The sequence below is a fragment of the Martes martes genome, assembly GCF_963455335.1.
Source record: "Martes martes genome assembly, chromosome: 12".
Lineage (NCBI taxonomy): Eukaryota > Metazoa > Chordata > Mammalia > Carnivora > Mustelidae > Martes > Martes martes.
Window position 1 is genome coordinate 74,288,595 of NC_137900.1, and position 22,567 is coordinate 74,311,161.

The window sequence follows — 22,567 nt, forward strand, 5'->3', positions numbered from 1 at the left end:
TTGGCCTTTCGCGACACCTTTCGAGCCAGCTAAAGCAAGGGGCCTAATGGTCCCGAGAGCTAACGAGGGTCAAAACAGGCAGATACAAAATACAGTGGCAGATTTTATTACAGAATAGAAGACAAAAATCTGAAGTCTATTCTTACAATTTAGGAAGTAAAACATATATAAATTTACACATAAATGTATAATGGAAATTGGAAAGGGGAAAGAAGGCAAGAATAATTAAGGCATACTAAATTCTTTGTTGTGCAGAGGAGTGGGATCAACATAATTTAGTTCTTTGACTTTGAGAACCAGAGAAACCCAGGTTTAGGAATGTACCCGAAAAAGAGAGGCAATCAGTTGTAAAACTGGAAACTAGACTTAGCCACTTCAGATACTATGGATGTACTGAACCAACAATGCACAGAAAGAGAAAATGAAGGAAGAAAGCATAATATTAGATTGAACCACACAAAACCTGCCATTTTTGTAGGTCAGGAGCAACCAACTATCAACAATTTCACACGACAACCTATCAACAATGAAAATGGTAAAAGCGAACACATTCAGTGTGCCAAACATTTTTAAACTATTAATGCAGGATTTGTGTGTGTGTTTGTGTGTTGTTTCTTTACAAATAGAAATCTGTAGGCTTAAAGACATTATATAATTTATGTAAGCCCAAATGACCAAATATTGGTGGGGAAAGGCAAGCTAGTACTTCGTACTCAAGCCATGGTATCTTTCATAACAAAGAGAAAAAAAGTTAAGGGTAAGAATTAGGTTCAAACATGTTCTTTGTAACAATAACATAAAAACCATACATTTCCTATAAGAGGTATGTTAAAACAAAATCCAACTAAATGTTCATAGGCAAAAATATAGTAAATAAAATGACACTGAAAGTTTAAAATCAGAAAGGATTAGTGAAGTCTTTTCAGACAAAGACAAAAAGCAGATTGGTAATATATTAATATAAAATAATCCCCTGTGTATTTGGAAAAAAGTAGTAGTTCCAAATGCACAGAGGATTATTTTTTATTAATAAACACTTCATAAAGGCCCAATAGGAATCTTTATTTAATATTATGCTAACACACAGAAAGTGCTATAAAGAAATAGACAAAAGCCCATTTGTAGAGACTAAAGGCCCATTAACAGTCTATGACAGCTCCAGTACAGAACCAGGGCATAGAAAACGTGAATAATATTATAATGGCTGAATTAATAAACCTATCTGTACTTGTCACATAGAGAAAATCCTGCATTTTCCAAGCATCACAAAACCCTAAACTGACCAGAAAGACAAACTGTACAAAACTCATTTAGTTACATGATAAAAGACATTTATGCCAAAGTTTACATGTATACAATAAAGCAATAATTGGCCACACCATATTGAGCCACCAGTAGCATTCCTGATGAAGTCAGGTATTAGCAAGAATGTTTACTGCACCTGTATTGTTATACATTTTCACAGTGTTTTTCTGAGCACAAAACAGAATTTAAGCTAGGTCTGTTAAAAATATTGCTACTTTCAGACTAAAAATTCCTCCTCCCTCAATGACAGGCAAAATTAGCAAAAATACTGCTGATAATGCAAAATTACTGCAAATGAAGTACTATATGTCAAAAAAGGCAAAGCTTTTTTCCCTACCCTTATACAATTTCATCATTTAAAACAAATGACCTAATTTCAACTCAAGAAGTGAGGCTCAGACTTTTTGCTTATTTTCCTAATTTTTTCCAATCAAATCACCCCTTCCTTTTCTCTACTAAAGTCTCTTCTCCTCTTCACATCCTCACCTCTCAGTTTCACTTAACTCACCCTTCCAGCCTCAGTATAAACACCACTTTCTCCAAGAAACTCTTCCCACCCTCCCAAAGTTGGTCTCCCTGCTATACTCTTCCAGGACACCCTGCTTTTCTCAATCATTCCAATCACACTGTGAGTTACTTGTTCAAGGCTGCCTCCTTCCCTAGACTATAAATCCCAAGCACTCAAAACCATAGGTTATGGACTATATAACATGCTCAGTATATTAATTTTTAATTTAAAAAATGTCCATTCAAAAGACTTTCTTCAGAAAATCTGAGTTCTACTATGTGCCAGGTACTGTACTAAGCATTGGGAACAAAGCAGTAAGAAAGAAAATTTTTAAAAAACTACTTTCCCTCACTTAAGAAGTCAAAAGACAATACAGTGGAGGAAAAAAAATATCAGGCATGTCGATAAATGGGAAAGGTCATACAATTTTAAATAAAATCATTAGGGCAGGCTGCACTAAGAAGGTGGCATTTGAGTCAAGACCTGAAAATGGAAAGAGCAAGCATACAGATACCAGGGAACAGACAGCTGCCGGCAGAAGCCACAGTCCACTGTGTAGTTAAGCTCGCCCACCGAGACGACTGAGAAGAAGGCTGGGGCTCTGGGAACACCAGCACCTGAAGATGGCCGAGAAGCCAAGCAAGCAGAGATGGGAAATAACGAAACATGTTACATATTAAACATTGTGACTACCAGGTTGTCACTGGTAATTAAACATGATTTTAATGGCATGTACTTAGGACACAACACGGGATGCTACCGACTATTCGGGAAGATCAAATATTCGAAAAACTGCAAGAAATGATCCCAAAATGGAAGGCGGGAGTTATTCTTGAGGGACAGCACTATGGCTGAGTCTCCTGTACTTTTCAGATTCTAAAAGCAGCACGTACTGTTTTTACTATCAAATGGAAAGGAGTGTAATTTTAAAGATTTATTTATTTATTTATTTGATGGACAGAGATCACAAGTAGGCAGAGAGGCAGGCGGCGGGGGGTGGGGTGGGGTGGGGGGGAAGCAGGCTCCCCGCCAAGCAGAGAGCCTGATGTGGGGCTCGATCCCAGGACCCTGGGATCACGACCCGAGCCGAAGGCAGAGGCTGTAACCCACTGAGCCACCCGGGCACCCCAGGAGTGTAATTTTAAAGAATCATAACAGCCTAGACAGAAGAATGACTAAGAACAGATTTGTCCTTGTCCTAGCTCACATGCAGGAAGCCATGCCAATATAATTACACAAGATGGAAATACACTATTAGAAAAGTTTTTTTTTTCTTAACCAAGTAAACAGCAAAGTTGTACTGTATCCTATTTTTACCTTAATCAGCCAATGGAAGCTTATGTGTACTAGACCAGATTTTATAAATCCCCACAACAAACCTGGCTTCTACATCTGTCTAGGGGGAGTTTCCAGAGTTTCGCTGAGTTTCTCAGCTTGTCTTTTATTGTAGCAATGACTGTAATAGCACTTTCACTGCTGTGAGTTCCGCAGTAAATTAAAACTATATTTTGCAATTCCTCTCAGCCCCCCAAACCATCACTGGTGTTCTGATTAGTTTCAGAGTTGTCTTTTCCTTTGCCAAAATAAATTGTTTCGGGAACTTTCATGCACCCAAAGGGACATCGAGCTGGGACTTCTTCCTCTGTATGATCCCAGGACTGCCTCATCAAGAGAAGCCATCGTGAGTGCCCAGGGAATGTGTGATATAGCCTGTAAGACTATTTCAATCGCCTGCTAGAAAGAAAAACAGCCTGAAGAATCAAAATACATCTTGTCCTTGTTAAGACACCAAATATGGGGCGCCTGAGTGGCTCAGTGGGTTAAGCCTCTGCCTTCAGCTCAGGTCATGATCCCAGGGTCTAAGATCGAGCCCAGCATCGGCTCCCTGCTCAGCAGGGAGCCTGTTTCTCCCTCTCCCTCTGCCTGCTGCTCTGCCTACTTCTACTCTCTCTTGCTCTGTCAAATAAATAAATAAAAATATTTTTTTAAAAAACCACCAAGAATATTGAGGGTGAGGGTCCTTTCACAATGTGTGTGTACATCCAATCATCACATTGTACACTTTGAATATCTTAACATTTTCTGTCAATTATACCTCAATAAAGCTGGGGGAAGGCATTTTGTATACTGAAAAAAACATGAGTATATATACCACTCTTCTCTCTAAAAGTGCTCTTCAGCTTACCCCATAAATTTCACTGGCATTTACTCTGACATATGACTTCTCGGCCAAGCTTCAACTCAAATTCCAGCTACCAGCTGAAAATCTTTGCCTAAAACCGACATGCCTCACTGGAAGAATTCTTATACTGTCACGTCCCCTCTGCTAATGGCTTCGACAAGCCTTTTTTTTTTTTGGCCCCCAGTGACTTTGCCCCCTTCTGTTGGCACTGCAAGATTGACGCAAAGCAAACCATCATTCTGCCACAAACCCTAACCAGTCACTCACACGCAGTCCCTGGGCCTTCTACCATTCCGTGTGGAATGAGCTGCTCAGCCTGTGCACAGAGGCCAGAATTCTGCTGCAAATCCTTCCTCTCCTCCAAGGCAGAGTTCTTCTCTCTATCCTCAGACACTCAGGCAGCAGCACTCGGTTTAAACCTCAGTTTCAAGTATTCCTCATTGTCTGCCTGATCTTGGGCATTTGCTTCCATGGTTCTCCATCTTTATGAGCTACTTGAGAGCAGGGACCATACTTCCTGGGTGTATTTATTATTATTATTATCATCACCATCATTTTTTACTTTAGTGTCCTGAGCCAAGCATGAGGACTTAACCACGGAAGTGCTCCAGGACCAGGATTTCGGCCGCATGAAGCTGAATTGACTAGGTCTCAGAAAAAGTGACAAGGGAACCAGATTCTGTTGAATTTGGAAGTCAGTTATCCTGCCCTAGCCTTTGAACTTTTAGGTCTCTGTGTCGACGCCAAGGACAGCAAGCAGTTCTGTATGGAACTACAATATAATACTGAATACAGAATGAATGCCTCATTTTCTTGACGGGACAATAACCCCTCTTCCAACAAATCACAGCCCAAGATGGCAAAGCAGCTCCTTCACAAAAGGCAATTCTGTTTCAGCTAGGAGTCTCCCTTAGCAAGAGCCCACCACCCTCACCGTCTGATTACTGACTTCAAAGAGGGTCCTAGCTTCATACCGGCACCATGAAACCTGCCTCGGTTAAGGAGCTCCACCTATCTTCTCTGGGGGCATGCTCGCTGGGCCTACCGCAAACGTCTTGTTTTCCACCTAACAAAAGGTTCGCAGATGCCAGAGTCCTGCTCCCCAAGGCCCCTCCTCCCCTCACCGGGCACCCAGATGAAGCAGAGTCTTGTGAGAATAACATTCTTTGCAATGCTATTTGTTGTCTCGGTTGTCACGCAGCTGGAAATAGTTTTCTTGCTCCCTGTTCCTAACAGCCAGACGCCCATCTCTGATAGAAGCCTCATGGAGTAACACCGGACTGTGTTGGCTCAGGAAAGCCTCACATGCTCCTGGAACTTCAAGCATCTGAGCCTCCGTGGCAGCCTTCATGACAAACAGAGGCAGGGGCGAGCATGTGCACACACAGACACACAGGTACTTGGGTATCTATAAACAGACCTGCATGCACACATAGAAATATCTACACACACGACAAGTTTGTAGAGCTGTACGAGCAGAAGCACAAGTGTAGAAGACCGTGTGACCAACTGTTGACAAAGAAGGTACATCACATGCTTAAGGTTAAAGGGGCTGAGGGAGGTTATTCCGTTTACTTTAGACACATCTATACTGTTTGGATCATTACAAAATCCATATCTTTTTATAAATGGATGCAGCTACCTTCTTCTGGTTGGAACACTTTCTACTGTGTTCACTCCCTCTGGGACCAAAACCCATGAAATGCATTAAGAGCAAAGTTCGGAGATAGTGTGGCCTCAAAAGAACTCAGACTCTCCAGTGAACACTAGATTTGGATTATTCTAGTAAAGCATAAATTGAATATAGAAATTTAAACACACATTGGGTCAAAACTGATATCTAAAATGAGAGCGCCTGGGTGGCTCAGTGGGTTAAGCCTCTGCCTTTGGCTCAGGTCACAGTCTCAGGGTCCTGAGATCGAGCCCCATATCGCCCCATATCGGGCTCTCTGCTCAGCGTGGAAGTCTGCTTCTCCCTCTGCCCTCCCTCTTGCTCATGCTTGCGTTCCTTCTCTCTCTCAAATAAATAAAATCTTTAAAACAATAAAATAAAAATATCCAAAATGGGATGGAAGCAAGTCAAGGTTACGGGTAAGACACCGCTGCATCTGGCTCTACAACTGACACAAACAGGTAAATCTCAGCAAAACATCTCAAGTTTATAAGTTGACAATGAGAATACCAGGCTCTGTGTCCTCCTGTTTATGAGGGAAAGGCTAACTTACCTAGAGCCACCGCGACTCAAATGGAAGAATAATTCCACAATCACGCTCCATATCTGAAGTATTTCAAAAGAACTTCCATTAAAATAGTAGGGCAGAATGAGAACTCCCTGAAAAGGAACCTTACACATCTTGTTTTCTACTGTTTCCCATTATATGGCAGGTGTGCAACCAATATCCACTGACTATGGAACAAATAAATGAACAAATAAAGATTAAGGAACAAGTAAATGAAAACTAGAATTAGCAAGCAGATAATGTCAGGTCATATTCCCATTTTACAGATGTAAAAAGAGAGAAACATTGACTTAATGCAATAATAGCAAATCTATTTGCTACAAATACGAAGCCTTTTGATTTCCTCTATCTTGATCCCTTTTTTCTCTTTTAGGTCCCTTGATTTCTCTCCTAGGGTCTTTCCAAATCCTGATCCTTCAGCGGCCTTCACTGACCCTGACCACCACCACTACCACCACGCCCTTGAAGGTCAGGTGTCCCTGCTTGGTGCTCCCATACTGCCCGGCACTCATCTCCCTCCTCACATGTGCTGCACTGAATCACTTGTTACACGGAATCTGTTAACATGTCTGTACCTCCTGGAGGACTCCCAGCACCGACCACCTAGCACAATGCTTATTACACAGCAGGCAGTCACTTCAGTGCTGCTAAGAGTTGGGGAGAACTGGTCTCCTCTGCCCCTGGATCATTTCTCCTTCCAAAGAGCCAGGAATATCCTTCTCTTAGGGCAGAATTTCAGGATGAAGGCAGTTTACAGGCTGGTCAAGGACAACCACTTAAACACAGACAAAGAAAACCGAGGATGACAGATTTACATGAAACCAAATCTAGTCCATTGTTTTGATATTTAAGGAAATGGATAAAGGGAAACTTGCTACAAAGAAGTGGTTCACAGGAGCACCCTCGTAAGCATAGGCACCTATGATGGCTGTAATGAACAAAATTCCCTTCAACGGTTTCAACCTGGGAAATCCCACCCCCAGAGAGACCCATGACCAGGTGTTATGGGTCAAACTTTCTTTTTCTCTTTTAGAGAAACAGGCTGGTTTTGAAATTCTTTTCCCTTATCTCCATATTAAATACAACAAACACAGCCTGCTCTAGCTCATTCAGGCTTATACATGTTTGTTTTAGCACTAAAGTTAAGAGTCTGCCCTGTCATTCTAGCACTTTTTCAAAAACAGTACTACAAAAATAAAAAAAATTATAACCCAGATCCATGCACACAATACAACAGTCCTCTTTCATATCTGAAAGAAATTTGAATTTTACATGAACTTCAAGGTTCATGTTTCTATAGCGGCAATCAGGTGACAGGAGCTAACATCAAAGTGGTAGGACAATCTTCTTTGCCCCATCTCCGTAAGTCAGTAACAACAATGCTACGGTGAAATCACACTAACCCGCAGGAAAAAATGTCAGGGCATTTAAATAAAATCACAATCACCACCACCCTCTCTTACTTCCCTCCCTAAAAACTGAAGAAACAAAGTATCCTCCTAAGAAACAGAGTATACTAACCCTGGGCTCCTTCAAGTTAACTAATTAAACACACCAAAGCCTGGTTCCCTTGTAAAAGATAAAGCTGGTGGGAGGATCCTTTATTCAAATTGTTTCCAGAAGACAGTAAAAAGCAGCTGACCTAATCTCCTTTTATTAAGGCTCTTGGGTACCCCAGCATCTCCAGATTCAAGGCATTAGAAGACTTAGCCAGACCAGCTCCGCCTGTGACATATAGCTGAAAAGCCACCCACTCCTACCTGTGACATGGAGGCACTGTGGGAGGAGAAGAAACAGGCTGGCCCCAAAGAGATTCTTCCTATCTGAGAGGTTATGAACTAGACACCGTAGCTCTGGAGATTTAGGGAGGAAAAAAAAACAGGAGGGAAAAAAATGATTGGAAAGGAGATTCTTAAAGAAGTATTAATCTATACCCTGAAGATACTTCTATTGGAATTACGTTTAAAGGATTTTCAGGGTTGGGTCAGCCCTCACTGCAGTCCCCAAAGTATTGCTCTCTCCCACCTCCTCCCTGGATCCTTTCCTCCTCCCCTTTACAACGCCAGTAGCCCCATTTCAGAACTAATAATAATTCTTTCTCTTTTGCATGATAAATATTCAACCGCTGTGGTTAAACACTATGTATAAGATAAACAGGGTCAAGAATGCTGGTTGCCATCAGAGTCATGTTTAAATTAGCATTAACTAGCAGGCCCTTTCCTAAACAAAACAAAATGCTTTCTTGGTCAGCTCTGGGCCTGGAGAGTGATTTTAACTCACATGCTCAAAAGGCCTCGCAAGCATCATTAATTTCTGCTCAATGAAATTTCTCAAAAGACCACTATCAGTTTGGGAGGACTGTGGAGGAAGAAATTACATATCATTTACTCTACCATTTTTACATAATCTGGATGAGCTGGCAGCAGTGCCCAAAAATTCACTAGCCATGAGTTACAATGAAAAGTAAAGGAATCAAAGCTCAGTCCTTTCACACATTACACCTCTCACGATGCCCCAATAGGCGTCACCGTTGTCTTTTGGCATTTTGGGGGTTAATGCTAGTCCTTCCCAACCCCACATAGCACAACTTCTTAAAATAATATCCAAGGTCCCCCCTAATTTACCGCCTGGTCCCTTTCCAGCCTTCAATACCCCAGACTCCAACTATATCTTCATTCTCCACCATTCATCTTTTCAGAGATGCATCCATTTAAGGATCCTTCAAGGCCCTTCTGTGAAGTCTTCCCCAGAGTAAGAAGTTCATTTTCCATTCCCCAGCATGCCAAGGGTTCTTGGGTTCTACAGCTGCCACCTAGTTACGCAAGCCAGCTACTATGTTAGCTGCATGTTTCCCCTCTGCACTGCCGCTCCTTCTAAAGCCTCCTTTTTAGCATCTTTGTGTCTCTCTCTGTAGGAGGAATTCAGTAACTGCTTATTCAATTACAATCTTCTCCTTTTTTCCCAACCTTCTAAGACATCCACAATAGTTCCCCACATGATATTTTAAGTAATAACACAAAAGGGATGGAGGGAGGGGGCAGGATATGTAAAAACAAGAAACCAAATAGTATGATGCTGAGTTAACAAGGCCAGAGCAAACTTTGAGACTTTAAACCAAGAGCTTATGTTCCCAGTTTTATTACATCACACTTCACTTTTAAAATAAATCATGTTCCTCAAGTGTGTATGCATATGGGTACAAAAAAAAAGAACCGCTAAAAAAAGACCAGCCACACATTAGCACAGACATTAAAATCTCGACCTTAAACTAAATTTTAAGAGTTATTTGTTGAACACTTGGAGCTTCCCACTGAAAATGATACAGTGTATTCTGCACAGAATGCAACTTTCCTTACTAAGCATTTGAAATAAGATTCTTGGCCCTAAAAATCACAAACTTAAAGACTGAATGTCATTATGTAGCAAAAAGACTTAGCAAGTGAGAGCTTCACTTTCTTTGAATTTCCCAGTCTAACAGAGCAGATTCAATAAGGCCTTGAAAAATCTATGGTATAATTTTTTTTTAAATGAAATTTCTGTTTGGTAAATATTAGCTTCAAACAAAAATAGAAGTTTCCAAACACAAGTTGTTGAAAGAGCTGCCCTTCCCATCTCTGTATTTTTCCCCGTCTTTCACAGGGATACTGAGATCCTCTGAGTTGAGTGTCCACGGCAGTGGGCAGCTGCGAGCCTGAGCCACTGGGGCAAATGGGAAGCTGGTCAGCTCCCACGACAGAGACTACCCTCCCATCACTCACTTTTAAGGCTGAACAAGTTCACTCACTGTAAGAGAATAATGGAAGACTGAGGGGGTTGGGGGGGGGGGAGTATTACTGATGCCCTTGTAGAGGAGGAAAGAAAAAAACAGAGGAAAATCAACCCCCAGGTCAAGGTTCTACCCCTCCCCACCCCTCCAGGCATCTCTTACTGCAGGGTTTTTTTTCTACCTTTCATCCTGTTGCTCTCTCACTTCCCCTCTGGAATAACCCATTCATACTTTACTCTTTTCCTACTGTTCTAGCAAAGGATAACCAGCCACCAGGTTCTACTTACTTGGCGGAGCTGGAAAGAACAGCGAAGATCATTAAATCCATCCATTTTCCAGATGAGTACCAGGAGGTGCAGGAAAAGCTGACCTGACTGGCTGAGGAGGCGCCGCTAGGGGGCGTGGTGAGCAGACAGGCTCAGATTAGGACAACCCACTCTTCCCGCCTGTCCCTGCATTGGGCCGGTGCCTTCCCCCTACACACTACCTCTTTCCCTTGTTATTCAGCTTCTTTATCCCCAAATTAAACAGTGTGAAGTAAAACACAGACTTAACACACTTAACAGTGCTAATCGTTATTCACAGTTTTGCATTCGAGGCAAATTTGCTCACTCCTACTAGATTTAGAGAACCAAGGACAGAAACAACTACATGGTACAGTGTGTGTGAGAGACAGACAGACAGAATGCAATTTAGCTCAGTCCAAACCATCAGAACGTCAGTATGCACCCTTTTCCTTCGGGCCTACTCTTCTATTTGATAAGGGAATCGCTTCTTAGAATTTAAAAGGTTCCCCGTGCAGTCTCCCTTTAACCAGAATCGCAGGCTTTGAATCACAGACCTCTGGCTTCACAGTTATGCTTACGCTGGGCAAACAACACTTATGCAAATAAGTGAAAAACACGGACTGTTAGAGCCTGAAGGAATAGAGGATTTTATCCTAATAACGGCAGTTACAAGTTTCCGATATTCGGGTTTGCAAGTGTGCACCTATGCGAATGGGAATCGGTGAAACTTTAACAAGCGAGCACTCTCGGAAAACCCACATTTACGAAAAATCCAGAGATTTCAACAAACAAGGAAAGAAAGAGAAGTAGCGACAGACAGCAACAATCTCAGGCCCCAGACGGAAGGCAGCAACAAGTCCTGGATGCCGTCATGCCTCACACACCAAAGGCCAAATGGCAGCAAAGAAAAAAACAAGAATAAAATTTAAATCCATTCATAACAAACTAGTCCTACACAAACCAAACGAGCCTGTCGGTTTCAAAACCACCAACTCTAAGCCAGGTCCCTCCCTTGCCTTCAATTTCCCAGTTACTTGCTGAGCGTGTTTGTTAGGCGGCTGCACGGAAACCAAGTTGAAAGTCCGCAGCTGGGGAGAGACTAAGGAGTCGCCCGAGAGAAGCAAGTGGTGCGGGAGCTCCGCGCTGCGGGGCGCGGGGTATCCCGGCGATCCACGTCCACCCGGACTCGGCTTTGGGGTAATTCCGAGCCCTCCACCCCCTGCAAGCCTTCTCGCGCTCCCACCCAGACCCAGGTAACCCGAGGCCACCTACGTGTCACTTGGGCGGGTCCGAGCTGCAAACGCGGCACCAAGCGCGGGCCCCGGAGCGCACGGACCTGGCCGGGGGCGGGGGGCACGAAAGGGCCGGTGGCCCGGGCGGCTGCGGCAACTTCCCTCCCGGGGCTCGGTCAACTGGTTGGCGGCGGAGGCCAGGAGAGCCTCGCCTCCCTCAGGCCAGCTCGCAAGCGCGCACGCCCACCCACAGCCGAACCAGGCGAGCGCGCGCGCGCACACACAAACTTACACTCGCTCGCACACTCGCACGCACAGCCACAAAGCCTGTCTGCCCCGGGACAGTGCGAGCCGGGCGCGCCGTGCGGCGGCGCAGGCGACGCGGCGGCCACTGGCTCCGCGCCCTGTCCCCCGCCCCGCGCCGCGCCCGCCCCTTTACCTGCGCCCGCCGCTGGCCCCCGGGCTGCCCCCCAGCGGCGCGCTCGCTCCCCGCGGCCGGCGGCCGGCCCTCCGCCCGCCCCCTCGGCGGTCGCCCGGAACGGGGCCGCCCCCTGCGCCCACCCCGCGGGGGAAGCCGGGGAGGGCTCCGCGGCGCCAGCGCCCAGGCCGCCCAAGATCCGGGCAGCGCTCCGCAGGGGACGGAGGAGTCGCACCCCGGGGAGCGCCAGCCGCCGCTGGGGCCGCCTGCTCGCGCTTTGGCGCGCGGGCCGGGGCGGCGGGGGAGGGGGCGCCGAGGGAGAGCCGGGGCCGCGGCGCCGACGCCAGCCTCCTTTCTTCCTCCGCCTTCTTTCTTTTCTGCCGGCTCCACGTAGCACCAGTCAGCAACTCCCGCACCCCCGACTCCCTCCCTCTGGCCCGCTCCGTCACCTGGCGTGACGCCCCCCGGAGCCCCGACCCTCGGCGCGCCCCCTCCCCCATCACGGCGACCTCCGGAACCCGGCCGCTGGGCGGGGGCGGAGGGGCGCCGAAGCCTCCCGTCACGGTCTCACCCCCGCCCCCTCCGCAGCCCCCCGTGACCCACGGTCGGGGAGACCCGCGGCCGCCGGCTCGGATGCTCGCCCCTCCCGCGCTCACCTCAGCGCCCGCCAGCTTGCTGGGCCGGGGGGGCTCCCTCGCACCGTGCGTTTTCATTTTGTCGCTCTCCTCTTCCCCCTCGAAAAACTCTGGAAAACATCGCGGGCCCGCAAAACCCCTGAAGTCTGGGCCTCTCTCGCAGTTCAGCTTCTCAACTTTGCAGAAGACACAAAGTTTCTCCCGGCACAGCCTGTAACCCGAGGCTGCGAAGAGCCGAGAGTCGACTTTTCGGCTAGAAAGGTGCACGCGTTTCTGTGTCTGAGTTTTCCGCTGACTCGATCTGCAGACCAAAGCAAGTGGCACTGTGCTCCCCTAGATCTCCGGAGCCGGGATTACACGTTTCTCTTCCGCTTTCCCAGTCAAACTTTCAGTGCAAACTACCACTTGCAGGAGAGTGATTAAGGGCGGGGAATGCACACCTGGAGGTGTGGGCGGGAGCGGCGCCGGACGGAGGCCTGGGGATCGAGCTCTGGAAGGTGGCAGCCACAGGGGATCGCCCTGGTCCTGGATCAACACCCGGTCCCTCGGGGGCTTGCCAGCCGCACCACCTCCCACCCACCTCCCGCTTCCCACCCTTAGCTTCCCAGGATTTCCGCAGTTGGGGCACTTCTCTGCCTCTCGCTCCGCTGCCCAAGCCGCCACGCCTCAAAAAGTAGCCGTTTAGGAGTAAAAGCTGAGGGCTCTCTCGCCTGAAAGGACACAGAAGAGACCGGGACAACGGTGTGGCAGGGGGACGCGCTCGGCGGGACGGTAACTGCGTCGGAGGAAGAAACGCAGAACGGAGATGGGGGGCTGCACTGGTGGGAGTCGCCCGGTCATCTCCGGCTTTCCGAAAGGAGAGGCCCCTTTAAACCGCAGTGGGCGGGGAGGGGAAGACTTCTCTGAAGGGAAGGAAACTTTTCTAGATATAAGTGAGGTATGCTTCTACTAGGACCTGACCAGCTCCTGCCCGCGACTGCTTAGAACTTGACCGTGTTGGCCTGTGGTTTTCACAGGATGCGCAGGGCTAAGTAAGACCAGTCCGCGAGTCAATTACTACCTACAGCGGTTTCTTTTAAAAAAAATAATCTTTCAGGGGCGCCTGGGTGGTTCAGTGGATTAAAGCCTCTGCCTTCGGCTCAGGTCATGATCCCAGGGTCCGGGGATCGAGCCCCGCATCGGGCTCTCTGCTCAACAGGGAGCCTGCTTCCTCCTCTCTCTCTGCCTGCCTCTCTGCCTATTTGTGATCTCTGTCAAATAAATAAATAAAATATTTTTTAAAAAATAAAAAATAATCTTTCAAATCCTCCTCCTTTAAAAATATATATGTGTATACATATATGTGTGTGTATATGTGTGTATATACATATATGTGTATATGTGTGTATATATGTATACATATGTATACACACATTTATATACATATACATATGTATATATGTGTATACACATGTATATATGTATGTGTGTATTTATTTATTTATTTATTTATTTTAAAGAACTCTCTACACCCCATTTGAGGCTTGAACCTACAACCCGGAGGTGGAGACCCAGGCTATACAGACTGAGCCAGCCAAGCGCCCCTTTCTAAGAACACCATACATTCCACTTTCTCTCTTTTCCTACCAGTTTACGGTTTATTTTACAATAATCCACTTAGAATTTGAAAAATTAGAAATGGTAATCATGCACGGTGCCAATATGTTCATTACAGTATAGAAACATATGTACACACTCTTGTTTCAAATGATGAGAGGCATTGATCTTACACTCAAAAAATATATTGGACAAATAGAACCATATCCACTATAAAGTCTAAGTATGATACAATGTATATATTGCTAAGAAGAGAAGAATATATGCTGAAAGGGTTTTGTTTTCAACCATAGCTCTACACAACTCAGAAAATCACTTAGCTAATTTTCTTTTTTTTCCCAAAGATTTTATTTATTTATTTATTTGACAGAGGTCACAAGTAGGCAGAGAGGCAGGCAGAGAAAGAGAGGAGGAAGCAGGCTCCCCGCCGAGCAGAGAGCCCGATTCGGGACTGGATCCCAGGATCCTGAGATCATGACCTGAGCCGAAGGCAGAGGCTTTACCCAATGAGCCACCTAGGCACCCCACACTTAGCTAATTTTCATGTCTCCTGATTACACACTCCTTATTTACCGCTAGGTTTCTCAATGCCAAAACTTTACTATCTAGTGAAAAGAATATTCTACATTTTATTTAAAATAATAAAAGTATGATATTAATTTTATCAATAAGCATTAAGATTATTTAATTTAAACAAGTATTTCAATGTTTAGCCCCTCCTCATAAGTCAAAGTGTAAATGAGTTTCTTGCTTACCACTGCCCTTGAATATTTTTGAATATACTGATTCTCCCTTACCATCTTAAGGAATATTGCTGCTTGTGTTTTAATTGTATATTAACCGCCTTAATATATAACTGCCTACTCTGTTGTCCTAACATCCAATGGGGAGTTCTATCCTCATAAGACATATAAGTATTCAAGAGTTTAAGTTATTTGCTGTACAACACTTTATTTCCTCTGTATTTGGTCTACTGTGGCCTAAAATGAAATGGAGGGCAAAATTCAAGGTCAGCCTGGACAGACTTGTCTTTCCGACAAGTGTAGACCTGTCTGAGTAAGACTGCTCTGCAACCAGCTTTAGGACAGTAACTTTCAAATCAAACGTAAGCTGTATGCCCAATGTAAAAGGGAGTGAGAAAATGAAATCCAAAACAGAATTCAGCTCAGCACAGAGATTAATTCATCAAAACTAGTACTGTGTTCCAAATAAGCCAGTTTTCTCCTCTGTAAAATGGGATAATAATACCAGCATAGTCTATTTTACTGGATTCTGAGTTGTCTTTATCAAAGTAAGGTAATATATTCGAACAGTCTTCTTAAAACATTGAAACAGATGATGTTTCAATCGAGATGAAGGATACTGTGATACACTTTCTTCAGTGCTTTTACCTGCCTGTGGCCCTCTTGCCTCTCAGGCCATTCCCTCTCCGGGACAGTCATCCAAACGCTTTCTGCTCTAACCTTCTCTCTTATCCTCTGCCAAGCAGTGTTTCTCTAGATCTGTTTCTTCGAATGCCTTCAGCAGAGCCGAAGTCTCAAAGACAGCTGGTGCTGTCAAATGTGAGAAAAAAATATTTTCAGCAAAATGAAGAGAATTTTAATGAGGAGTATTTCAAGTAAAGTTTACACTATTATCTCAAAGGATACTACAGACTTTGTTGGATTAGTAATGTTATCTAGCTAGGGGTCCAAGAGTTATAACTAACGAAGCATTTAGGATGGAAAAATTGGCTGTCACTGAGTTAGGCTCTATCATCTGTTCAGAAAGGGACTGCTGGTCGTGCCGGTTCCTGGCCTCCCCATGTTCCCTTTCATCTGGCAAAAAATCTTTGAAATTTTCTACGAGAGTAATCAAAACTATCAACAGAAAGATCTGTTGGAAACTTTCTCTCTGGTCTGTTAATGTAGAGACTGGTGCAAAAAATATATTTCGGTGAAACAATACCCTGAGAGAACACAGCCTGCTGGGAAAGTTCTTCAGGTGCCTCTGGGGCATAGGTTTCTTCCTTCTTTAAATGGGGCATTTGTGCCGCTCTGGTGTTTTTCCTTTGGCTAGAAAGAAATCATTCTCCTTAGGAAACCTTTCTATTTTAAAAGGCCAGCGGCAGAGGTGGGTGAGGCAGCCCAATTTAGTTTTTGGTTTTTGGTTTTTGTTTTTTTCTAAAAATGCTCTTGAGGGTAGAAGTAGCATAGGGAGACTCCAGGAATGGGGAGGAGAGGTTGGGGTTGTGTGCACAGCAGCCATGTGGGAGGGCAATGAAATGGAAACCCTCAATGGCGTGCCTCTGTGCTCACCTGCTTCTCATCACACATTTCTAGCCAAAAAATCTAGCTCGTCTGCAGCAAATCAAGGACTAGCAATTCCCTTTCTATCATCTTCCCTAGCCAAGTGAAAAGGGTTTGATAGAAAACAAACGGAGGGAAAAAAAAAAAAAAGAAAATGAAGACCAAAAAACATGTGTCACATGTATAATTCTAGGGTTAACAAGACACCTATATACAAAGGAACCACAAAAAGGGTCATAAAACAAAAATCAAACAAAAATGGCTAAATTGCTAGTAAAATGAATAGTGGAGAAAAAAAGACTATGAATGAGATTATAGTTATAGTTTCAGTAGAATTTTTTAATACTAAGAGTAGTAGAGTCATATACCCCTTCTGAACATTAAAAACTTAGCTAAAGTAAATACTTCTTAGCAAAATATAAATTTACAAAACCAGTTGATTCAAAAAACTTATAACATGAATGTATCTATAACCATTAAACAAATTGAATTTGCATTTCTAAATTTACCTGCAAAAAAGCTCAAGGATTTAGTGGGAGAGATTTATGAAATCTTTGTAGACGATCTCTATTCAAATGGATTAGAAAAAGATGGAAAGCATCTTGATGATTTTATGAACTAATAAAATCTTGATACCAAAATCAGAAAGGAAAAAAAAAGGATTATTATTATTATTATTATATTATTATTTAAATCTATATTTAAAAATATAGATTTTTATAGATTAATCATCAGATTAATATCATAATGTAACAATGACTTAATATTAGAAAATATAAAGTAATTTGTCATTCTTTTTTTTTATCTTAGCAAACTAGGAAAGGAAGGAATTTCATGAACACAATAAAGAGTTGCTACCAACAACCTAATTCTAGAAACATTATTCTTAATTTTAATTCATTAAACATTTTTCTATTAAAGTCAGCAACACAAGGACAGATTTACCATTTTACCATTTCTACTCAACATTGTACTGAAGCCCCTTGCCTATAACATACACATACACAGAAATGAGAAGCTATAAAGGTCAGAAAATGAGAAAATATGATTTATAGATGATGTGGTTGTCTGCTAAGAAATTCAAGCAAATCTAATAAAGTAATAGAACAAATAAGAGAGTTTAACAACATTGTTGGATAAAAGGTCAATATACAAAGAAACTACAGCCCATTAGAGATGATAAATTCTTAAAGGTTGTACTCATAATAGAAACCAATCTTTATTATAACTTGAATAAAAATTCATAGAAAGGTAGCGTATCTGTGGAAAAAATTATAAAGCTTTATTGAAATACAGAGAAAGGCCTAAATAAATGTAGAGATAAATCATGTTCAGAGATTAGAAGACTCCATGACCACAAACCAGTCTACTCCAAACTGTAATACAAGGTCTTCCGTAGACTTTGACAAAATGATTCCAGAATTCATGTAGAATTGGAAGAGGCCAAGTTTGACCAAGACAATTCTGAAGAAGCGTAGGGAAGAAAAACTTTCCCTTCAGATATCAAAAGCTTCATATTGTAATAACGTGGTGTTGGTGCAGTGATTGGTAAATAAACTAATGAACAAGAAAAGCAGGTTCAGAAACAGAACCACAAGGACCTGCAGGGTCTATTATGTCACTCAATAATCTAATGAGAGAGAATAGCAGGTTCAGAAACAACCATTCATATAAATGACGGATAAGTCAACACAAATTAGTAAATCAAAGATGATCTGTTTAGTTAATGATGCTGAGATAATTAGCACTCTCTTCATATATTTTTTAAGATGGGACCCCTACCTCACACTGTAAACAAAAGTAAGTTCTTAATGATTTTAAAAAGAAGGCAACACCTCCAGATTTTTAGAAGATCTTCATCATTTCAGGGTACAGAAGAATTTCTTACACAAGGTACAAAAAGCACAAACCATAAAAAGAGTCTTCTCTTTAAAAAAAAAAAAGACTGATTCTAATATGCTGGATTCTTTGAGTTCTGGTAGTTGATATGATGTCTGCTTCAAGCCCTGCAATGATTATTCCAAGGGATATGAACAGCACTGTGTCACCCTGGGAAAAAGTGGGGCACAAGGTTTTCCTAAGTCATGTGTATTTTGTCATCTGTTGTTTTGCTTTCATAGTCTACTATATATTATATTTATATGTATATAATATATAGTATATATATATATAGCATATAATATATACTATATATTCTAGTGCAAAGTGAAAACAGCAGTACAAGAGGCTCAAACATATTTGGATATAGACCCCTTTCAGAATCTAATCAAAGCTGTGAAACTTCTTTACAGATGAATGTAGAGTATATATCTTGTAGCAGAGGCCTCTGACTACAATAATATCCTTCCTTGACTTCTTGGGTACCAGCTAGACTAGATTTCCCAGCTTCTCTTATAGATATTTGAGGCCACATAGCTGAGTTCTCTCCAGTAGAATGTGAGCATAAGTGATTTCTGCCTAGTCTAGCAATACCTATGAAATTCTCCCACATGTGCTTCCTTATGGTCCTTGTCCCTTTGGGTTGACTGGGATGGTGATGCCCATACCAACCTTGGAGCCATGGGTTGAAGACAGTGGGCAGCCATAAGTCCTGAGGCCTTAGTGTCCATATGAGCGAGAGCCTATCTACTGATGTGGGCACTCTCTCTGGACTTTTGCCTGAGAAAGACATCTATTGTTCTTTGAACCAGTAAATTTTGGGATCTACTGGTTAACTTGGCTTAACTAATGTATATACTTACACGCATTTTGACTGCAATCTCAGCAGGTCAATGACACCCGTGGATTGATCTGAGAAAAAGAGAAATTCTGATGTACTGCCTTCTGGAGTGGGCACTCACCAAAAGTGGGCAAGTTAGAGATGGTACACCTTTGCACAAACTCTGCTTGACTAAGCACTGATTACATTTAACTGAATGGCTCCACAACGTATATTCTGCCAAAAACAGAGACAGGATAAATTCCAAAGGTTTAAAAAAAAAATGCACATGAATGGAAGAACCCACTCATGTGAACCTCATTCTACCTTAATTACCTCTTTAAAGGCCCTATCTCCAAATACAGTAATATCCTGTGGGTTAGTACTTCAAAAAAAATTTTGGGGGAGATACAATTCAGTACATAACACCGATTAAGGTTGGAGTTCTTATCCATGATTGCTAAGAACACTTGGCCAACTCATGTGGGCGCCTTGGAAAGATTACAAACCTTATATACAACGTGACCACAACCTTGGGAGGATTACTATGCAGACAAGAAGTAACTTCGCAGAAGTCACTGCTAATTTGCACCATAGAGATGGACTATAAGGAGTTTGAAACAGTAACACAAAACACTTTAAAACTCCTGGGATGATGTAGTATGATCAGAAGGAAGGAAGTAATAGCAAATGAGCCTTGACAGAATGTGCTGATGAGGTTAGCTTATCTTTAATTTCCAAGGAAAGATCTAGAACATCTATGAAAAGTTATTTGTAAAACCCATTTCTGGGACTTTAAGTTTCTGAAAAGTTAACAACAATAACCATAACTTCCCAGAGCAAGATTGGCACTGACTTATAGAAGTTTAGACCTAGAGAACCTGGACTTGACCCATTTGGCATAGGTTTTGGCAAGTGTAAATTATATTCAGTATCATAATCTATTCCAAGATGAAGTTGAATGAACATGATCCTCCCCATTCCATAATTCTTCTGACTGGTAAAAGAGAGGGAAGAGGTGGAACTTCTACACTTCTCCACAAGTAGGAATGCTGACCCAGCCTTTGTCAACAGCACAATGGACACATGAATGAAGTGGCCACCATGGCAGAGAGGAAGGCTATAGACTCCCACTTACCAAAGCTGACCTCTCAGATGCTCCTTCTAAATATCCAAACTGCCAGCTACAGAGACCTACTCAAAGCCCAAGTATGGACGTAAGCATGGACCGACTCTGAGCAACTAGTACAGACCATTTCTTGAGAAGACCAACTGGCAACTTAGTGGCAAGTTGACTGTGGTTCATTTCCACAGGAATAAACATCTATTCTGCATATGGTGTTGCTGTTCCTGGCGTCAGGGTCTCAGTCAGCATCACTATCCAGATCTTATGGAATGCCTGATCCACAGGCATGGACTCACATGCAACATTCAACCAAGGCATTTAGTTTACAGTGAAGAAGATACATCGTGTGGTCTTATCACATAAAGCCCCACCCAGAAGCTTCTGTGGAGGGATGGAGAAGCTGCTAAAAAACACAGCTAAAGTACCAACTTGGAGGCAGGACCTTTCAAGGATGGGGAACTCCTTTCAGAATGCAATATATGCATTGGATCAGAGACCTATTAAGGTGATACTTTATCATCAACAGGAAAAATGCACAGGTCCCTGAAATTAGAGGGCATAAGAAGGAACCCCTACCATCACTGTCCATGACCCATTGTGGGACTTTGGTCTTCTCTCCCTATAATTCTGGGATCTACAAGGTGGATGTCTGTACTCTTACCAGGGCTAAAAGTCTCACAGCAAAAGTCCCAGTGAACTACAAGCTGTGGTTTCTGCTTGGGCAGTGTGTGGTCCTGGGGTGTCAAGACCAGAAGACAAGGTGTTGTGGCTGTGAACAGAAGAACACAGCAACTGAAAAAGAACATGGTTACCCAGGACACAGAGCCCAGAGGAATAAGGGTTTAAGTCCCACCATGAGATGTTTTACCAAGACTGGCAGACTGTTACCTGAGGGTGAGGAGATTTAGAAAGTGTAAGGGGTGGGGCGCCTGGGTGGCTCAGTGGGTTAAAGCCTCTGCCTTCGGCTCAGGTCATGATCCCAGGGTCCTGGGATCGAGCCCCGCATCGGGCTTTCTGCTCAGCGGGGAGCCTGCTTCCCTCTCTCTCTCTCTCTGCCTGCCTCTCTGCCTACTTGTGATCTCTGTCTGTCAAATAAATAAATAAAATCTTTAAAAAAAAAAAAAAAAGAAAGTGTAAGGGGCAAGGGATGGCAGAGTGGGAGAGCAGCTAAGTACCAGCTGTGGCCCTGAGACAAACTGCAGTGATAAAGATTACAGTTGGTCCCTCCTTCTTCTAAGTTTATCTTCAGGAAGAGAGGCCCACCTGATCCCTGGAGGCGCTACTACCTCTACAAGCCTCCGGAAGTGGATCCACGTAGAGCAAGTACACACATGTGAAGACGTGCCATTCAGATCTACTTCAAGAAAGAACTCACTGATCAGCTGCAAAGATAATCCATGGCTTTTAGCAATTTCAGGGTCCTCTGTGGCTTCTGAGGTGAGACCACATTCTTCCTAGGACATCCTTTCAGCCAACAAAGGAGGGAAGTGATAGCCAAGAGTAGGCTCATCTCCTGGTGGGCCATGGCCAATGACTGTCCCAGTGTGGGACTTCTCTAATGGACTATCTTGGTTCCCAAGATCCTATCAGGCCTGCAAAAACTTTGTTGGTTCTGTGTCATGGCCTGATGGCTCCCCTTGCCTTATCCTGCTTCTCCAGCTTTTCCTTTCATAGATGTTACTCCCCAATAAATTCTTTGCACTCCCAACTCAGCCACAGCATCTACTTCCCAGAGAACTCAACCTGTAACAAGTATACTCCACAGTCACCACCTTTTTAGAATTGGATTATACTTATCTTTAAGTAATGGTCATGTAATAGTCACTGTGTTGAGATTTTGAAATTGCTTGAACTGGAATTGTTAGGGGGTTTATCCCTTTGTTTATCCTAGTACTGTAAACTAATATTTTTTTATTTATATATATACAATTATATAAAATATATAAAAATTATATAAAATTTATATTTTAATGATTCACTTTGCTAAAGTTTTTTTTTAATTTTTCACAAAAAAAATAGATCTAGGATCTATTTATCAGCACTATTCATTTTCTGCTGAGTATCTCATTAACTTTTTGTTTACAGTGAAATCCTTCCTATTGACTTCTTTGGGTTTATTCTGTAATTCTCTTTAGTTTCTGGTGCTAAATGCTTCATTAATTTATTTTTTTTCTTTTCTTTTAATAGTAGTTTTTAAATGCTCTCAACTTGGTATATAGCTCAGTCACTTAGACTAATTTTTACACTTCTCAACAAGGCTTTATGGGAGGTATGTGTTGTAGTCTG

At 43.1% G+C, this 22,567-nt stretch overlaps 1 protein-coding gene across 1 annotated transcript in view; it reads right to left on the reverse strand.

Moving 5' to 3' along the window:
• LPAR1 (lysophosphatidic acid receptor 1) overlaps positions 1-12,966 on the reverse strand; it is a 135,824-nt gene extending 122,858 nt beyond the window's left edge. Inside the window, exon 1 of the mRNA XM_080820501.1 lies at positions 12,595-12,966. The gene's annotated coding sequence lies outside the window, so the exon portion shown is untranslated. The remainder of the gene's footprint in view (positions 1-12,594) is intronic.
• Between the last annotated feature and the right edge of the window lie 9,601 nt (positions 12,967-22,567).